Genomic DNA, 20332 nt, shown 5'->3' with positions numbered 1-20332 from the left:
CATTTAATAAAAAATATTATTAAGATTGAATATACCCTTTTAATGATCAGAATCTGCCTATGTTTGGCCACTTTGTTTCCCCCACTATGTGCAGATTTTGAAACAATCTCTCTACCTATTTAAGTAACCAGCGGTCAAATTTTGGTCTCAGTTACACTGGTGTAAATATGGATTAACTACATTGCAATCCCTCGGGATTTACACTAGCGTAAATGAGAGTGGAATTAGGCACTCGAACAGCAGGAATTCCTAGAGGAGAATCTACAGTATTATATTTTCAGATAATTAGGATTAAACACTGTTATTTTATTTCTTTAATTATAATTATTGTATTTCTTTAATTATTAACTGGGCAGTGACTATGATGATCTTTGAGGCTACTACTTATAATTCGACAATGTCAAAGGTTTTCAATCTGTACATATTTAATTTGAATCTCTACTGGTTAGATTTAATAGCAACTCTCTTTCTCTCTATTTTTTTAAGTTTTCTTCCCATACTAACATTAAACAAGGCTGACTACCCAGTTCAAGTTAGATCTGCCTGATGCTAGCTGCAAAGGCTTGAGGATATATAATTATATTTCCTAGTCAAATAAAATCATGACTTACAAAACAAAATACATGTTTAATGATGTCCAGAGGATAGTACTAACTGGAGCACACATTCCTGATTAAAGAGAGAAGCCTTTCCATTTGTGTCTCTCTTTTTGTGAATAATATCATAAACATGGGTCTATTATTGGTAAAGCCCTAAGAGCAGATTTTTCATGTTTAAGTTTTTATCTATTAATGCAACAGAAGAACTATGTCAAAAGGGCACTGAACCCTCAATATCAAAGGGGTTAATGTCTAGATCTCTGATCTTTAGGGATAAACAAAGTGCAATATTAGTATGAGTAATATCATTTCACAGCGACAGAGAGCTACCCAAAGTGTTCCAATCTAAGCAAAAAATACCAGCTTTTAGAGATTAGAGACTGACATTGTAAAGTAAAGAGTTTTCAGTGTCTGTGGTTAATCTAGCTATGAAACTTGGTCAACCATAAGAGATAGATATGGTTGATTTACTATATGTGTGTGTCTTGTATATAAGAAGATGCTGCATGAAAATCCCAATTAGAAAAGACTGCTCTGCTACGGATTTAAAGGGTAAATGCCAGCAGAAATGGTTGTGCTCTGTATGGTAGACTTACTATAAAACATTACTTGGGGATATTTCCATAACATAGGATTACAGTAATAGTGCTCCTGGTGGGTCATTCTGTTGACTTGTTTGTGATTGTAAAGGAAGCAGAGCTTTGCTAAAACAGACTTCTAATTTATTAATATAATGAGTTGGTATTTGTCACATAAAGTCACAAGAATAAGATTTCAAAGGGGACTGCACTTGTGTGAATCATTAAAAGCAAAGTACCTTTCTCTTTCAGTAACTGTGGTTGGTTGTGATTAAAATCAAGTTGTCTGACCTCATCATTAATTGAATGTTCTTGATTAGAGTTGGTGTTGTGTAGATCAGCCCACTATTTTGGAAAAGATTCAATGATCTGAGTCATTCCTGCAGTCCGGGCGAAAAGAGTAAGATGACTGTCTTAAACACTCAATCCTTTTTTTTTTTTGCTGTTTTTTTTTCTTCTCACTAAAAAAACTATACTCTCTCCTTCAACCAAAACCTAGCATTATGACCAGTGATATTTAAACTCCAAATAAAACCCTTTCAAGTGATTTTTTCGTGCACAGCCTTTCCTAAGTGCCCTTTTTAGTCTGATGAAGCTACTTTTATAAATATGTTTGAACAAGTACATATAATGTAATCAGGGCTGGTCTTAAGACAAATAGCATTCTGGTGAAGTATTTTGGCACCCCGGGCTCCTGCTTCCTCCCCAGGCTGCCCCCATTCCTATCAACCATGGTTTCTGCTGCTTCCTCTGGTCCCTTAGCCATCCCCCGAAAGTCCCGTCCTCTCCTCCCTCGCCTCCCCCCCCCCAACTGCCCCTAGGCCTTAGTGCCTTCCTGGACTGCACCTCTCCCCATCATCCATAGCCCTCGCAGCCTCCCTGGGCTCTGCCCAATCACCTCTGGTCCCCACAGCCTGTCTGGGTTTTCCATGCTCCACGGCTACCTTCCCCCCTACTCACTACCCCAAGCTCCCTTCCACAGCCTCACACCCCAGGCTTACACCTCTCTTTGCCTCTTGACTATGGTGCCCCAGGTGATAGTCCACTCATAGGACCCTCCATGGAAATAATGTAAATAGAAGCTCTAAGGTAAAACTAGATAATGCTAATTAACAACTAGACTGTGGTATTTTCTTCTATTTTCTACATCTTTCTATTTATTTTTTATCATGTTGTAATATATATATTTCTCAACAAAAGCCACTCTCATTGAATCAGGCTTTCTGATTGCCTTCAGACAGCAATTTTGATATGTATGTTGATTTTCAAAATGAATTTATTGCTAATTAGTTTCTGGCACAGATATTTTAGATTAAATCTCTACTAATCTAACCTGACCCCTGCAAAGATCCTTGTCTGTGTGCGTGATCCACTTATAGCCTATGGGTGTTGTCTGTTGATCTCTTCCAGACAAAACCTAGAACTATTTACTCCCGTGCTGGATTCTTCTTGTAGAGGGGTTAATATGTTGACTTTTACGATTCTATACTACTGCATATATGCAAACCTAAGAGAAATACAAGTACACACTTCCGTAGCACCTTCTGTCTGAAGCCGTATAATGACCTTACAAATGTGTGAAGTATTCACATTTTAAGTGACTTGTGCAAGATCATACAGTGGGCTTTCTTCCTGAAAAACATAAGTAACTCTCACTGACGTCAGTTAATTGCTAGCTAACGCAGCTTTAGAAACCCACAATCCTCAATTAAGAATTGTGGAAAATATAATTAATTTATATTCTAATTGAGATGAAGTCTTAATCGCTGTCCTGTTAGCTTCTGTATTGACTTTCATAAATACCATAATTCTAGCATACTATAATGATATTCTTGCCTTGAATACACATGATGGTACTGTACCTAATTCACATATATAAACTAACCTACAAACAGCAATTGAGACTACAATACATCAAATAGCTTGTGCTTACCTTTAAAACCGTGAGTAGCCCCAATGAAGTCAATGGGATCAACTCATGGACTTTAAATTAAGCTTCTGCTTATGTACTTTGCTGAATGGTGGCTTAATTGCCCACTTTCCTTGTCTTATACACATCTAATTCATTTCCATAAAAACATGTTTCTTCTCTTAGGTAAGACAATGAGATTTACATATACAGTCAGAACATCAGTAAACATTATTAAGGAAGGTTTCAGAGAGGTAGCCATGCTAGTCTGTTTCAGCAAAAACAAAGAATGCAATTATAACCTGTACCTTTATAGATCTATGTCTACACTCTGTTATGTGGGTATAGTTATGATAACACAGTGTTCATATAGACTGCACTACTTACATCAACTGTAAGTAAATGTAAATTTGTGTCAATTTCACAGCTCCCTGCATTTGGCTCACAGTCACCTTGGGACAGCTGGGGGGGTTCCAGCTAGATTGGGGCTGACCTTTTGGATTCCCAGCTCCTGTTGGGCTGCTGCCTGGGCTCCCCTCTCCCTGTAAGGAGCCCCGCTGCCTCCACCTCCCCCCAAGCTCCCTACTACTAGCTTGCCTGCCACGCACTGAGAACTGGGGCTCCCAGCTTCTCACACAGAGCTTACAGAGTCTGATTGCACTGAGTCCAGACAATAGCAATGTGAAATTGACAAGAATGTCCATTTCCCTGCAGGTGGGCTTTATGCTGTAAAGATGTGACTGCATGGGACTCACAGCTGGGGCTGTCACCATGGGGCGGCTACAACTGTGAGTCTCATATGGCTGACAGTGCTCCACAATGCCCCACTTCAGGCAGTGCAAGTGCTTCTGGTGAGGAAGCGCTCCATCAGCAGCAGCAGAGAACTGTGTGGACATCAACAGCTAATTACTACCGGCTATAGAAAAAACATTAAAACAACGAATGGTCCTATAGCACCTTAGAGTTTAACCAAAAAAATATAGATAGTATCATGCACTTTTGTGGGCACAACCCACTTCTGCAGATAAATGGAGGAAGGGGTCCAGAGGTACAAATAAATAGCAAAAAAAGAGGGGAGAGGGGGGCAAGAAAGAGGCTATAGGTTGACCTAAATGACATTGACCTAATTTTGTAGTGTACACAAGCCATAGCACTCCCTACACTGGAATAACTACTTCCTAGCTTGAAGTGCTTTTCCAGTTGACAGGGCTCTTCTCTGCAGCCTGACTCATGATGAGTAGCACTTCCTCTCTTAATTTCATTGGATCTACTCCCTTCAATATATACTGTTCAATGAGAATAGATGATGAAGAATCTCACCCAAGTGTTGGCCAATGATCAGGAGTTCCTAAGCAAAATATATCAGGAGTTCCTAAGCAAAATATATAATCCTTTATCAAATTACAAAAGAAGAATATAAGCAAACAACACAGATATGCAGGGGCAAGATTAGAAATTCAAAGGCACAAAATGAGCTCAATCTAGTTAGAGACATCAAGGGCAACAAGACGACATTCTATAAATATATTACAAGCAACAGGAAGACCAAGGCCCATTGCTCAGTGATGAGGGAGAAACAATAACAGAAGACTTGGAAATAGCAGAGGTGCTTGATTACTTCTTTGTTTCGGTCTTCACCAAGAAGTTTCATGATGAAGTGAATGCTAACAGTGAATGCTAGTGGAAATGGGGTAGATTTAGAAGATAAAATAAAAAATGAACAAGTTAAAAATTACTTAGAAAAGTTAGATGTCTGCAAGTCATCAAGGCCTGATGAAATGTATCCTAGGATACTCAAGGAGCTCATAGAGGAGGTATCTGAGCTTTCAGCTATCTTCTTTGAAAAATCATGGAAGTCGGGAGAGATTCCAGAAGACTGAAACAGGGCAAATATAGTGCCCATATATAAAAAGGAAAATAAGAACAATCCAGGAAACTACAGACCAGTCAGTTTAACTTCTGTGCCAGGGAAGATAATGGAGCAGGTAATTAAGGAATTCATCTGTGAGCATCTGGAAGAAAATAAGATGATAGGTAACAGCCAACATGGATTAGTAAAGAACAAATCATGTCAAATCAATCTGATAGCTCTCTGATAGGATAACAGGTCTTGTGGATAAGGGAGAAGCGGTGGACGTGGTATACTTAGAATTTAGTAAGGAAATTGATATGGCATGATCTTCTTATCGATAAACTAGGCAAATACAACCTAGTACTATAAGGTGGAAGCATACCTGGCTAGATAACTGTTCTCAGAGTGTAGTTATTAATGGTTCACAATCATGCTGGAAGGATATAACAAGTAGGGTTCCACAGGGGTCTGTTTTGGGACCTGTTTTGTTCTATATGTTCATCAGCAATTTAGATGATGGCATGGAGAGTATGCTTATTAAGTCTGCAAATGATACCAACCTGGGAAGGGGTGCAACTGCTTTGGAGGATAGGGTCATAATTCAAAATGATCTGGACAAACTGGAGAAATGGTCTGAGGTAAATAGGATGAAGTTTAATGAGGATAAATGCAAAGTGCTCCACTTAGGAAGGAACAATCAGTTTCACACATACAGAATGGGAAGTGACTATCTAGGCAGGAGTACGGCAGAAAGGGATTTAGAGGGTTATAGTGGACCACAAGTTAAATATGAGTCAACAGTGTGACACTGTTGCAAAAAAAGGAAACATGATTCTGGGATGCATTAAGAAGAATATTGTGAGCAAGAAACGAGAAGTCATTCTTCCAGTCTACTCTGCACTTAATTGACCTGGGGATGGGGGATCATGCAAAGCCTCCTCCCACTCTGCCAGGAGCATGTAGTGCTTTGAAGCGCCGCGCGCAGGGCGGGGGGGGGGGGGAGAGCGGAGGAGGCTTTGCATGCTCCACCAGCCCCAGGCCAATTAGAGCCTGGGGGCGGGGGAGCTGCGTGAAGCTTCCTTCACCCTACCCCGGCCCTGCGAGGAGCCTGCGGCACTTCAAAGTGCCACAGGCTCCTCGCAGGGTGGGAGGAGGCTTCCCCCGCTCCAGGCCCTGATTGGCCTGGGGGTGGGAGAGCATGCCAAGCCTCTTCCAGGGCACAGGTGCCTAGTGGGATGGGGGGGGGCAAAGGGGCTTGTGAGCAAGAAACGAGAAGTCATTCTTCCAGTCTACTCTGCACTTAATTGGCCTGGGGGTGGGGGATCGTGTGAAGCCTCCTCCCACTCTGCCAGGAGCATGTGGCGCTTTGAAGCGCCGCACTCAGGGCGGGGGGGAGAGCGGAGGAGGCTTTGTGTGCTCCCCCTGCCCCAGGACAATTAGAGCCTGGTCTAGAGAGTGGTGCAGCCCCAACCCTTCCCGTTTAGGCACCGCCCCTTTCAGGGTGGCCCAGGGCTACTTAAAAAAATCTTTGAAGTGGCCCCCTGGGCAAAAATTATTGCCCACCCCTGGATTAGACAAACATCTATCAGTGATGATCTAAATGGTGTTTGGTCCTGCCGTGAGGGCAGGAGACTAGACTTGATCTCTTGAGGTCTCTTCCAGTTCTAGTATTCTATGATTCTATAATCACCTTAGACTTAAATGAAAGTCATTTTAGTTTCGTTATATTACTTTGCGACACACACACAAGCATGCGGAAACAGAAGAGAAAAATGCAGTTGAATATTCAAGGGACTGCAGTTATTGACTTCTCAAGTTTTGACAAAGATTCTAGCTTTTTTGGCATGTTAGAAATCAGAATGGAAACAACTCTGAATAGAAACATCTATCTTTTGAGGACTAAATTCCAAGGCTTGTGGAAACATTTTCAGAAAAATATCCTTTTATAATTGTTTTTATCAGGGGAGAGAAAGATATTCTCTCATACTTCGTAGCCTTGGGGTTAGAGCACTGGTCTTGGATGTGGGAGCCTTGCTATACCTGATTAATCATGAGTCAAGCTGCTGACAATCTGAGGTGAAAAACTCAATTCTGAATGAAACAGCAGAGAGACTTGCATTTGGGTCTTCCACATCCCAGACTGGTAGGATCACATCTGCCATGGTTCTGCCCTCCTTCCTGAATTCAAAAGACAAGTTTTGATCTGAAAATGGATATTTCATTACAAACATATTTTGTAAAACATTCAAACAGTGTTGATTTTGTTCCAATGCAGAATGCAAACAAACAAATTCTGAAACCCAGAAAGATGCCAAGAAACAGAACTGTCATCCTTTGGTCAGTTTTACTTAGTTCACTGCAGGTTTTCCCAACTTAGATAACAAGACTAATGGGCACTCCCTGAGCTGCCCACTCCCTACAATGGATGGAGTCTTCAAAAACAAAGAGATACTTCCATTTCCTGAGCTTTGGTTTTGAAGAGGATTTGAGGAAGGAAGTGGACATCTCTAAAAATTCAGTATCTTCCAATTACCTTTCTGCGTGAGGCTGCACTAACAGCCATGGAACAACTAAATTCTGGTGTGAAGTCTGGGGTAAAGGATTCTCTGTCCCAGCTTCCTTGTATTTGGCTGAGTACGGAGCCAAAGACAGTATTTGTACCTCATTATAGAGAGCACTTAATTCCTGAAAGTAAACAACTGCATAATATTATTTTTATCACTATCACTAATTAGAAAGATTAAATCACTTTAAATCTGCAGACCAGGGAGATGGGGAGCAAAGCAGAGCAAAGCCACGGAGCCCGAGGGCAGCAGGACAACCACGGCGCATCTGGGCTGTCCCGCTGCCCCCATGCTCCGCGGCTTTGCTCCGGACGCCTGTGGAACAGCAGCTGGGGCGCTGCCGGTTGGTCCCGTAGCGCTGCTCTGGGCACTACTGGACCAACCCGGCAGCACCCCAGCTGCTCTGCCCCAGGCGTCCTGATTCAGCCACTGCTGGTCAGTTTCAGCAGCGGCTGAATCAGGACGCCTGGGGCAGAGCAGCTTGGGTGCTGCTGGGTTGGTCCAGTAGCGCCGAGGAGCGGCGGCGCTACTGGACCAACCCAGCAGCACCCCAGCTGCTCTGCCCCAGGCGTCCCCAAGTCAGCCGCTGCTGAAACTGACCAGTGGCTGACTACAGGAAGCCCCTGCCCCGGGCTTCCTGGAATCAGCCGCTGATCAGTTTCAGCAGCAGCTGACTTGGGGATGCCTGGGGTTCTTAAGTTGAATCTGTATGTAAGTCAGAACTGGCGTCCAGATTCAGCCGCTGCTGAAACTGATCAGTTTCAGCAGCGGCTGAATCTGGACGCCAGTTCCGACTTACATACAGATTCAACTTAAGAACAAACCTACAGTCCCTATCTTGTACGTAACCCAGGGACTGCCTGTATATGCCAATGGAAAGATATATTTCCTGAATCCCAACTTGCTTTCAAAAAGCACAAGTAAAATGTCCACTCCCACTGAGAAAAAAAGAGAGGCAAGGCAAGATCTGGTCTGGAAATACTAAAACAAAGATGGGAATTTCTAAAAACTGCATTGAAACTATTCTTTGTACTACAGTAGCTCTAGGATCCAAGGGCCAGGATCCTAGGTGTGCCAGGTGCTGTATAAACACAGAAATGACAGTCTCTAAAAAATAAATGAGCGCATGACACTTCGATAGAGTAACTATCATTTTCTCTGTATAAGGTGCAACTAAGTACTGTAGTTTTTCTTTAGGGTCTTGAAACAGCTATCCAGAATTTATTATAATAACTCTAGCAGAATCTTTACAACAATCAACTGCACAAAATACCCTCCTCAAATTTAGTCTGCTACTAAACACTAGTGCAGGTATTATTGTCCACTGGTAATAAGACCATGAATAAGTCCCGCAGTCCTTAATCTGGCAAAGCCTCCATTAAGTTTGACAGACGTTTTGCCTGAATACCAATAGCAGGATTTGTCCCTTTGTTGTTTTCCCATCTGGATCTGCTTTTGTGCCATTATGCCATTATAATAGTCTTGTATTGAGAAGTCTCCCTCATCTTGAATTGGTTGTTTCCCATGGTAATCTCATATTACTTACAACATAATAATCACATAAACATAGCCCCACATGTTTACAATAGTTTTGAGTTGGTAAGCACATTAGAGCAGTATTAGCACAGGGTCTCCCTAGAATTGCATGGAAATCATTTTATTGTCATTACATTACAATGTGAGATTATAACAACACTAAATCCAGATTACTGTGACAGAAAATGTATGAAATCTAATAGTCATGGTTCAGTAGCTATTTGTTACATTTTAGAAAAGATTAATGCATTTTCTGTTTTGAAAATAAGGGTTGCCTTGTTTCATGAAGAGCATAATAGAATCTTTCCTGACACAATTCTAGAAACACAGGAAATGTGACATAGCCCAGGTTACATATTTATTTATAAATAGAGGAAAATGGTTTAAAGGCCCGATCCTGCACCCAATGATTTTAGTGGAACAGGGAGAAGCCTATATTTAGAGAAATATTTCATAGTAAATTAACCTAGTAGTTTTTCAGGAATAATTTCAGAAACATGCACACTAGTTAGTACCAATACCAAGTAGAAGTTTTGTAATACTACTACTTCTCATTGAACTACTGACTTTTATAAATATTACATGTGTGTATATAAAAAAATATGCAGCCTACCCTTGCTGTAGAAAACTACACATATAAAATATAACAGCATACTGAAGCATGCTATTGTTTGCATTATTGCAGTGTCTAGTAGAATCAATTAATCTCTTGTAACTGGGAGAGTGTAGCTGATATCATGTAAAACCCTCTTAAAAATATTTGTCTCAGAAGAGCAAAAATGACATCCTACAACACTAAGAAAATTATTGAAGTTATCACACATCCAGATATCTAAATTACAGATTTGTATAATGTTGTCCACCAATGTAACATAAGAGTACCTTCCCCATAAAATCAACAGCAACAGACAGTGAAGTCCCTAGAAAACTTCATAGAAGCTCAGGTACTTTTCACTTTTCAGGCTAATAAATCTGCTGAGCATAGGGTACATTTTTTAATTTTTAATTATATATATAATTATTAGATATATATCCTTTGATTAGTAAACGTTTATTGGGTTGAAGAAGACATCAGTGTTACATCATTTTTATGGTGGAAAGGCTTTTTCAAACAAGAAGGTTTTACAGTAGTTCCTAAAGATAGATTCTGAATTTGCCTCATCTTTTGCTGGAAGTTTTCTCATTACCCAGATCCCCTTTGCCAACAATGGTTTGGCCCCCAGTTTCTCAAATTTCATCTTGGGCTTTGTTTGAGCACTGTCCCAGAAAAACATAGTTCAGTCTTAAATATATCTCGAAATTGAGCCATTTATTGCTTTGAAAACTAGGACATGATACTAACTGGTCATCTGTGCATAATGCAGAGTTCAGCAGGATCCAGAAGTGTCATACCATTTTGCTGGTGTGACACTGAACCAACTAGGGTTAAGCACCCAGCAGGCTAAAGTGACCTAAAGATCAACCTCTAAGAACATACTAGAAAAGTATTGAAGAGGTAAACAGGACCATTCCTTGCAGATAGTTATCAATTACTTGTTTAATGGATGAGAGTTATGCGTTGTTAGTGGTAAATACTACAGTAAAGCTACAGTCAATGTAACTTAGGTCAATTTACACCATTGTCTCCAACTCCCTATGTCAACAGAGGATGAGCTCCAGCTGACTTACCTTCTACCTCTTGGGGAGATGAAGTGCAGATGCCCATGGGATAGTGCTCTGCCATTGACCAGCCCCACTAAATTGACACAGCTGCATCCACTGAAGTATAGACAAACCCTAATTGTATTTACCTATATCTGTGAGAAGTTTAACAATGTGATATAATTAGCATGTAGATGCTAAACTTTGGTTCCTGTCTGTAATATTTCATTACTATATTCTATTGATTTGGTGATCAAAAGGGAACATTGGCAACTGGATTAAACTTGGATGTAACAATATCATTTTCTTTCTTTTGGAAATTTTTAGTAAACTACTTGTAAACCTTTGAATGATAAACTGTTTTAAGGTAATCAATGCAACTAATTACCCCTATATACACAGCAAATAGGAAGTGACTTCAAAGCAAAAGCCTATATTACTATACTTCACTCAAGGAATGCCCCCTGTGTTTTTTTGCATAGCCTGGTAGAGAGCTATAAGAGAACTCTGGGCCTGATCCTGTCATCTCAAGTCTGCCTTTAACTTCACCAAAGGAAATTAAAGTTACAAGTCTGAAGTTCGACTTTAGCAAGGCTTTTGATATGGTCTTCCACAATATCCTTGCCAGCAAAGTTAAGGGAATGAGGATTGGATAAATGGATGGTAAGATGGATAGAAAGCTGGGTAGAAGGCCGGGCCCAGCGGGTAGTGATCAATGGCTTGGTGTCAGGATGGCAGTCAGTTTCTAGTGGAGTGCCCCGAAGTTCAGTTCTAGGACCGGTTTTGTTCAATAATCTTTATTAATGACCGGGATGAAGGGATGGATTGCACCCTCAGCAAGTTGGTAGATTACACTAAGCGAGGGGGAGAGGTAGATACGCTTGAGGGCAGAGATAGGGTCCAGAGTGACTTACATAAATTAGAGGATTGGACCACAAGAAATCTGATGAGATTCAACAAGGACAAGTGCAGAGTTCTGCACCTGGGACGGAAGAATCCCAAACATTGTTACAGGCTGGGAACCGACTGCCTCACAGTTTAAGAAACATTGACCTATTGTACTTCCTCTCTCTGGGCATCTGGTATTGGCCACTGCAGGCAGGCAGGTTACTGGGCTAGATGGACCTGTGATTTGACCCAGTATGGCCGTTCTTATGTTAAATGCCTCAACAGGTCTGGAAACTGACTGCTTGTTAACAACAGAAGGAAGCAGTAATGTTAATTTCTTTTGCAGTGTGCACTAATTCTTGTTATAAATCAGTACTAGTCACCTTTATGAAATGTAATTAAACATCTGAATGTCATTGTTGCCATCTCTGATTATAACAACAAAAGTGAATATGACAATGATGACACTAGGAAGAATATTATGCCTGTTTTAATCCTCAAATGCAAAAGTGTCATTAATAATAATACCTGACATTTATATAGTGTCTTTAATTCAATGATCCCGATGTACCTGACAGAAAAATACAAAATTGTTTATTAAAGGGATCACTTCACCCATCACTCAAATTCAGCCACAGCATAGGCAGAAGGCTGCAACCTTTTAACACCACAGAACAGATGAGGACAGAAAGTGAAGTCTGACATATGCATCAAACTACCGGGGTGACTTTGGACAGGCAGAATACAATTGCCCAATGGAAATTCAGTCAAGGATAAGATCTTGCTTCTTGCAAGAGATGCCATGCAAATCTTTAATGACCACAAATGGTCAGAACCTTACTTCTACCCATAAGATGATATCTTTAACAGCAGACTGTGCTAAAACTATGCGCAGGATTCAGTTAGCTAGCTCTAATAAAAGCTGAAGAACACTACGTTCCATAATCTAATACCTACAGGTTCCTTTAAGAGCTTGCATTCAGATACCAACTAGGCCTATTCCTCTGTACTGAGTTTCCCACTGAGGTGACTTACTTACCTATGCTGATAGCCATTCATGTCAATAAAAATCACACATTATGTGGCTGTCAATGATGACCTCCATGAAGAGTCCTTGGGACTCTGAAGAGCTGTCTTCTGTTTCCATAGCAACCTTCTGCAGGAAAGTTGGGAGATGCCTTCATCACCATGGGGAGATGGGAGCTACCAGATACTATGCCATCCATTTCATGGTCTGGACACACCATCTTACAATGTTGTGTTGTATTTGTTTATTTCTGTTTCAGGCTGCTTAATGGGACCCCACAGTGCTTTCTCCTCTGCTCCCTGGTTTGTCCTCTTAACATGGGAGCCACAGCAGAAATAATAACCCAGACCTTTATATGCTGATTGTAATTTAACTGCTCTGGGGATCTAAACACCTCATAATAGGATCTAGCAAACCGTGCCTTCTCTGATGACAGCATTGACGGATAACCCGGGTGAAAGTGAGCGAATTTGCCCTGGTACGTAGCTCTATCAAGAACCGGTTTAACTGCGGCAAAAGCCAGCAGGAAGCTATTTAAAGAGCTGGCAGGGACCCAGATTGCAATAGGACAATACCTGTAAGATATTTTAAGTTACTTTCACTGCTGTGGATAACGCTGGTGCCTTGTCCAGATTATCAACCCGATTACTGCTTGAGTTGGAAGCCGAGGTTGTAAAAACTACGTGATTCTCTGTGCTGAAGTTGAATGCAACTAGAAAGAGAGCATTCCTTCCTGATGCTTAGCCTGCCAGTGCTTCATGGGTACGAACCGTCAAAACACTAAGGACAGTGAATCCTTTGACACAGTGCAGAAATTCCTTTTACTGGTTTGACAGTAGTTCAACCACTAGTTCTCATTCTGTTACAACACTGCTACCACCCTGCTGACAGATTTCCTGGGCAAAGGGGTACTCAAGCAGGCCAACTTTTGGGATTGCAGTTCCTCAAACAACCATGCTTCAACAGAGCTGTGTCTCTCCTTTGAGTGACACCTGGCCAATTAACTTTGGTTTAGGCCGGGGGTTTGACTTCTACCACTCCAGTCTCTTCCAATCCTTCTGTGTGCTCCCAATATAGTTTGTTATCTCCCCTAAAAGGATTGCTGTTTTTTAACACCAGGGGAAAGTCCAACTGGCAGGCACCCACTTTCTTTTGTGAGAATGATCTGTATTTCCTGTTTCCTATCCTGTGTCCTCCTTTGCTTCTTCCCCAGAAGCAGAGGATTGGATGCCACTACTAGGCTATGTCTACACTACGAGATCTATCGACAAAATATGCTAATGAGGGGCTCATTTGCATGAGTTGTGATCTCATTTGCATATTTTCTGCCAATCCGTTTTTGCGCTGGGGTTTTTGCGCAAAAACAAGCAGTGTGGGGCTACGTCTTCACTGCAGTGTTCTAGTGCAAGAAGTCTGTAGCGCTAGTTTTTTGGTGCAAAGGCTTCTTATGCAAGACCACGTCCACACATCAAAGCACCTCACTTTTGTGAGACTCTTTTGCACAAGAGAGAGTCCACACTATTGGACGCTCTCCCACATATAAAAGCCACCCAGAACCACTTGTAGCTGGGCTAGAGGTCATCAGTTGGTGTTGAGTACTGTTGCCGGAGCCCTCCAGAGACGCGTGCTTAAAGGGAGCCCCTGGACAGCCGCTTCTCTGTCTCTGGTGCCTGCTTGCTAGCCTCTTTGGCAAAGCAAAGCCTCAGCAATGCCTGCTGTGTTTGTCCTTTGCAGACCACAGTTTTCCACGAGTCTGCCCTGCGCTATGGAGCCGCAATTGCCCCTGGGCATGCCACAAACTCCCAGGGCCACGCTGCACTCCCTGCAGTGCCTGCTTCAAGCAGGGGATCTCTTCCTCATGGAGGTGGACCCCAAGATCTTCCTCCTTAACCTATGTCTGGCGGCGGGTGCTCCTCTATGGGTGCCCCAGCCCACCATATCCAGAAGAATTTGGAGGCTGGACACCAGCTCGGAGTGGTGGGACCGGCTAGTCATGGAGACGTGGGATGACCAGCAATGGATACAGAACTTCCGCACGTGGAAGGCCACTTTCCAAGAGCTCTGTACCTGGCTTGTACCTGCCCTCCAACAACATGACATCTACCTATGGCCTGCCATCGCACTCCAAAAAAGGGTCACCATTGCGCTGTGAAAGCTGGCCACCCCAACAGCTACCGCTCGGTGGCACACCAGTTTGGGGTGAGGAGGTCCACCGTTGGGGCCGTCTTCATGCAGATAAGGACATCACAGGATGCAGCCCCTGCATGGGGGTAGGGGACTGTTGCATTAGCGGGACCCTCAGGACAGGGGGGCTGAGCACTGTACGGAGTGGGGGGAAAGCCTTGGCCCTGTGGGCTGGTGCCTTCTCACCTGCATACTGGCCTGGTTGGGGGGAGGAGGGGCAGGCACCAGCTAATGGGGGGGGCTCCCGCGGGTGGGGGGCCAGAAGGAGGGGTGGCCGGCCCAAAGGGGGGTGGCTACGCCCCACTGGGACCACACAGCTCTTCTCTCAAGCTCTATTGTATGGGTTCCCGTCTCTCCTTCCGTAGGTTGTCCAGGCCATCAACTCCCTGCTGCTGCACAGAGTCATCCGGCTCCAGGACCTCGACGCCATCATGGGCGGCTTTGCAGTACTGGGATTCTCCAACTGCACGGGAGCAATCGATGGCATGCACATCCCCATCCGGGCCCTGGACCATCATACGGGCCAGTTTGTGAACCGCAAGGGCTACTTCTCTGTAGTGCTACAGGCCCTGGTGGACCACTTCACTAATATTTATGTAAGGTGGTCGGGCAGGGCTCACAATGCTCAAATATTCCGCAACTCCAGCCTGTGCACCCAGCTGGAGGCGGGCACCTTTTCCCCCCAATGGGAGTTCCCTGTGGGTGACCAGACTATGCCAGTGTGTATAGTGGGGGACACGGCATACCCACTCGTGCCCTGGCTAATGCGTCCCTACACTGGCCACCTGGATCGCACAAAGGACATTTTCAATGCTCACCTGAACAGAGTGCTGCCTCCTCACCCACCTGGACGTTGGGGAGCAGAATATCCCTGAGGTGGTGGCGGCCTGATGTGTGCTCCACAACTTGGTGGAGCGCAAGGGGGAGACCTTCCTCCCAGCATGGTGGCAGAGGCCTCCCACAAGGGCCGGAGCTTTGAGGAGCCCCGGACAGCTGCGACCCGCCAGGCCCATGAAGCGAGGGCGCGCATCCAGGAGGCCCTGAGGGAGAGGTTCTCGCAGGAACCATTGTAAAGCTCCCCAGGGCCTCTACCCTTCCTTCTTTGTCCCTTCCCCCTCTCGCCCCCTCCCCTTGCTCCTACCCCGACCTCCCAATAAACACACTTGTTTGGTTTCCAATCAAAATTAGCCTTTTTATTGAACAAAAATGAGGGTGGTCAGGGGGAGGGGGAGCTGTGTGAAATGGGAGGGGGGATCATCACTGGGAGGGAGGATGAGCACTGGGAGGAGTACTGGGGCAGATAGCTGATCCCCCTTGTGTGCAGATACGTCGTTGGGGTTGGGCGGCTCTGGGGGCCCCAATGTGCTGGGCAGGGAGGCGGCAGGAGTGGGGCCAGGGTTGGCGGGGGGGCAGGAAAAGGAGCCATAGGAGGGGCCATAGGCATGACTGGGGAGGAGCTATGGCCATGGGGAAGGGAGGGAGCAGAGGCATTGCATGGGAAGGGAGGAAAGGCATGGCAGGGTGGGCAGATGGGTGGGCCATGGGAATGGGGGAGGGGAGACAGGTTGATGGAAGGCAGGAGCAGCGGCAGCCGGCGCCTGTTCCCTCGGGCGGGACAGGATGTCCAGCAGGGTGTCGCAGCGCACCATCAGGTCACTCCACGCCTGCTGCTGCCACTCCGAATGGCACGACATGGTGGCATGGATGTCGCACATCACCCCAATGTGCTGGCGCATCAGCTCCTCCCCAGGCCTGGTTCATCTGTGGCTTCTCCAGACTCTGGGTGGTGGCTGTGGCAGTGGTGTGGCTGGGCCCTCTGTCCCGGTTGCTCTGGCTGTGGAGAAGACACAAGAGGGGCAGTCAGTCCACCCTGCACAGTGAGAAGCTTGCCTCTCTCTGGGGTCTGCATACATACCTGCAGCTGGTTGAGCTATTAGGTGGGAGCAGCTGCTGCCTCTCATGTGTAGGCATGACCAGGTGCTGCGTGCTGAACTCCAGAGTGGGGAGGGAGAGGGGGAGGTTTGTGCCCTTGCGAGTAGCCTGCTTGAAGTTGGCTGTGCTCCCCTCTTCCTCCCTGGGGGCAAGACTCATGTGCCCAGGCATGAGGCTGGCAGCAGGCTCCCAGGCACATAGAGGGGCTGGCTGCTGTGACCGTGTGCCACACCCTCCCGCTGAATGTGGTTGCACATGGCCAGACTGCAGCAGCATGTGCTGGCCTAGCAGCTGGTGCGACAGTGTGTGCCCCCTGCCCCCCCATGTGTGTCTGTGTGCGCCAACGTACCTGAGGTTCCCTCCCAAGCCTCTTCGGAGGCCTGGGAGACTATCCAGGCTGGCAGGGACTTGTTCCTGGGACAGGGTGATGGTGCCACTGTCCTGCTCATTGTCGCCATCCTCTTCCTCTTCTGTCGGTGGCGGCTGGACCTGCCCCACCATCTCCTCTGATTCGGGGACAGGCTTCAGGAGCTTGAGGATGGGTTGCTCCAGCCCAGAGTCTACCACAATGGAGGGGGAAGAGGGCTCTCCCCCACAAGGATGTGGTAGAGCTCCTGGTAGTATGGGCAGGTTTCGGGTCCTGCCCCTGAGCACCTCCTCCGCTCCCTGGTCTTCACGTATCCCTGATGGAGCTCCTTCACCTTTGCCTGTACTTGCTCCATGGTCGGGGCAGGGTGACCTCACTCCATCAGGGATATGGCCATGCGAGAATAGATTACCACATTGGGGCGCTTTGCCTGGGGGTCCTGCAGGGAGTCCTCCTCACTCCACAATTCCAATAGGGATTTTATTTCTGGCCTGCTCCAGATAGGGGCACACCTCTTGGTCCCCCTTGGGGAGGGGGTCCTGTGACCCCTCTGACTGGTCCCTGGAAGGGTCAGGGTGGTCTCGGGAAGCTTAGTGGGAGGCCATTTGTGGCTGCAGCAGAGCAGTGTGCTGAAGGCACCTGCTCCCTGCAAACTTACAGCCACAATGCTTGTGCAGGAGGCGTGCGGCTTTAAAGGGTGCCAGCGGATAGGAACAATAAAGTTCTGATTGAGTTGGCTGGAGTGGCCCAGCAGCCACCCTTTTTTCCCCCTGGAGGCCAAGTGTTGCGGAAAAACCTCTGTGGAGTGTCCACACTTGCTTCTTTTGCAACAGCTGTAGTGCTAAAAGCAGTTATGCCTCAGAAAAGGAAGTTTCCCTAGGGCGGAAAAATCCCTCTGTTCTGCCGTTTAACTGCCCATTTAATAGTGCTAGAGCTCATTTGAGGTGGGGAAGCTCCCCAGGTTTTTGCCCCAAAACCTTGTAGTGTAGCGGTAGCCTGGACGTTTTCTTTTTGCGCAAAAACCCCTTTCCCCCACCCCAAAACAGGCGTGTTGAAGCACCTAGTACCCGACACAAACCCCATGCGCAGATCTTCACGAGCTCGGTGCAGGAAGGGTTACGGCGGAGGCTGAGCTCTCAGCACAGGCGTGAGAATCCAGCTCCTCGTGGCTCAGCTCCGTTCCGCTCCGCTCCTGACTCACCGCGTGGCGCGGGACAAGCTGTCTTGCTGCCTCGCCGCTTGCGGGGCCTTTGAAAAAGCGAGCGAGGCGTGTGACTCAACCGCCCGCTTTCCACGCCGCGGGCTGCACGGCCCAGGGCGGGGGAGCGCAGCACGTGGCCCCGCAGCTGCGAGCGGGCTAGGGCAGCAGAGCCGGCGGGGGTGGCTCTGCGGCCTCAAGGCGCGCCCCGCTGCAGCCCCGACTCCCGCCCCACGGCGGACGCGGCTGTTCTGGGCCGGGCCCCTCGCTGCCCGATGGGAAGCCCTCCCCCGGGGCCCGCTCCCTGGGGCGCTCTGACTCCGACGCCGCTTACCCCCTGCCGCCTCCGGCGCGACCCAACCCGCCGGTGCAGCGACCGAAACGCTAACTTCTCAGAATGTGTGACTTTGGGTGCACTGAGCATGCGCACTCAGTATCCCTCGCTGTAGCCGCTGCCTCCTCGGATTTGCTTCCTCCTCTTTGGAGGGGTTAAAAATGATGAAGGGGGGCAAATTGCAGGAGGGGGGGGGGTGTCAGGTTCTGAGCATGGGGCGCAGAAATTTACCGGCTGGAGGCATCAAGCTTCTTTTTTTAGCTGCAGAAGAGGCATGAAATTTGAAAAATGGGGGGGGAGGGGGTGGTAGCCTTGGTTAAACCCGGGGGGGGGGGGGGGGGCGACACTGCCAGACCCTGTGCGGGGACAAAACCCCGTTTACAGAGGGGGAGAGGTGGGAACAGTCACCCAGCGGGACAAGCCACCTGATGTCCTTGTAAATATCGGTTTTCCAGGGGTGCAAAGTCTTTTTTTTCTTTATTTTCCCTGGACGCTGCCTGTCAGCCCCCGAGAAGGGGGCAGGCTCCTGGGCTTGAGTTCTTAAAGGCACAGGCCTCCCAATTCCTAGACGGTCAATGCTTAGACACCACGGTTCCTCTGTATGTGTACAAGTGTGAAATATTCTACATACAGTTCCTGTCTCAAACTCTGCCTCTCCCTTTTTTAGTATTCAATAGTTTTCTCTTCGTTTCTCTATCAGAAGTCACTGCATCTCCTTTCTCTTGTGTACTATGCTGATGTGCTAAAGTCCCTCCCATCCACACCCTCTCCTGTACTGCAATCCCCTGACCCATGGCAGAGCCCGCACCTGTCCCCCAAACTCCCTCTAGCAAGCACCCCTCATGCACCCAAACTCCGTCTCAGATCCTGATCACCAAACATGGGCAAGTATCGGAGGGGTCGCCGTGTTAGTCTGAATCTGAAGAATCGTTGAGGAGTCCTGTGGCACTATCTTCAGTTCGTCTATAAGGTGCCACAGGACTCCTCGCCAACATGGCCAAGTGAAATTTTAGTGATTCCTCCCGTTGTCAATGGGGACATGGGTCAGAGAGCTCAGAGCAGGGGGCTCCAACGTTTTGAAAGTGCAATCCAATATGTACCTTATATATAAATACCCTTTTCCCGCTTCCTTCCTACCCCTTCTCCAAGTCCCAGATCCTGCACCCTCTATCCTCCCTCTCTTGCCCATCCTCAGTCTCTTTCTTCAGCCTGGGACAGACGGTTGGGTGCGCATGCTGTGGTCTTTGCTTAAGGGATCTGGAGCGTGAGAAGGGCTCTGAGCAGCTCTTGGAGCTTGCATTTACTGTGGTGTTCTAGGTGCAGGCTTTGGCAGGGTATTTGGATGCGTGGGTGCTCAGAGCGATGATAAGGGCTTGGATACAGGACTGGGTTCGTGCCAGGGGTAGGAGTTAGTGATGTATGCTCCATTTTGTCACTGCTGGTGACTCCTAGATGGTGGTGGAGTGTGCCTAAGGCAGGCTTACCCATGCCCTTGCCCTGTAACACTCCCTAAAGCTGCAAGAAAACTCCATCCCTGGTCCTGTGTTGAAAGGATACAGAATGGTATAAGTTGAACCCTGACATCAGCACCCCTCTTTTTCCTCCCCTGCCGTGCACACAAAGCAGCAGACTCCCAGGCGTGGTATCAGCTGCAAGGCAAAGTGCAGGACATCCACAGCAGTGGGGGGAGGGGCATGTAAGTGCTGGCACTTGATATCCTCTT

General features: G+C 46.6%; 1 protein-coding gene across 2 annotated transcripts in view; it reads right to left on the bottom strand.

The window, feature by feature from the left end:
- Positions 1-18749, bottom strand: part of PTER (phosphotriesterase related) — a 45288-nt gene extending 26539 nt beyond the window's left edge. The window contains exon 1 of one of the 2 annotated variants that reach the window (XM_075922450.2): positions 18610-18749. The gene's annotated coding sequence lies outside the window, so the exon portion shown is untranslated. Of the gene's footprint in view, positions 1-6978; positions 7100-18609 lie in introns of those variants that run through there. The other variant, XM_075922451.2, reaches the window with a different exon arrangement.
- Between the last annotated feature and the right edge of the window lie 1583 nt (positions 18750-20332).

The sequence above is a fragment of the Pelodiscus sinensis genome, chromosome 2 (genome assembly GCF_052426305.1).
Source record: "Pelodiscus sinensis isolate ZL-2025 chromosome 2, ASM5242630v1, whole genome shotgun sequence".
Classification (NCBI taxonomy): Eukaryota; Metazoa; Chordata; order Testudines; family Trionychidae; genus Pelodiscus; species Pelodiscus sinensis.
Note: the sequence above shows the minus strand (reverse complement) of the source record. Positions and strands in the feature narration are given on the sequence as shown.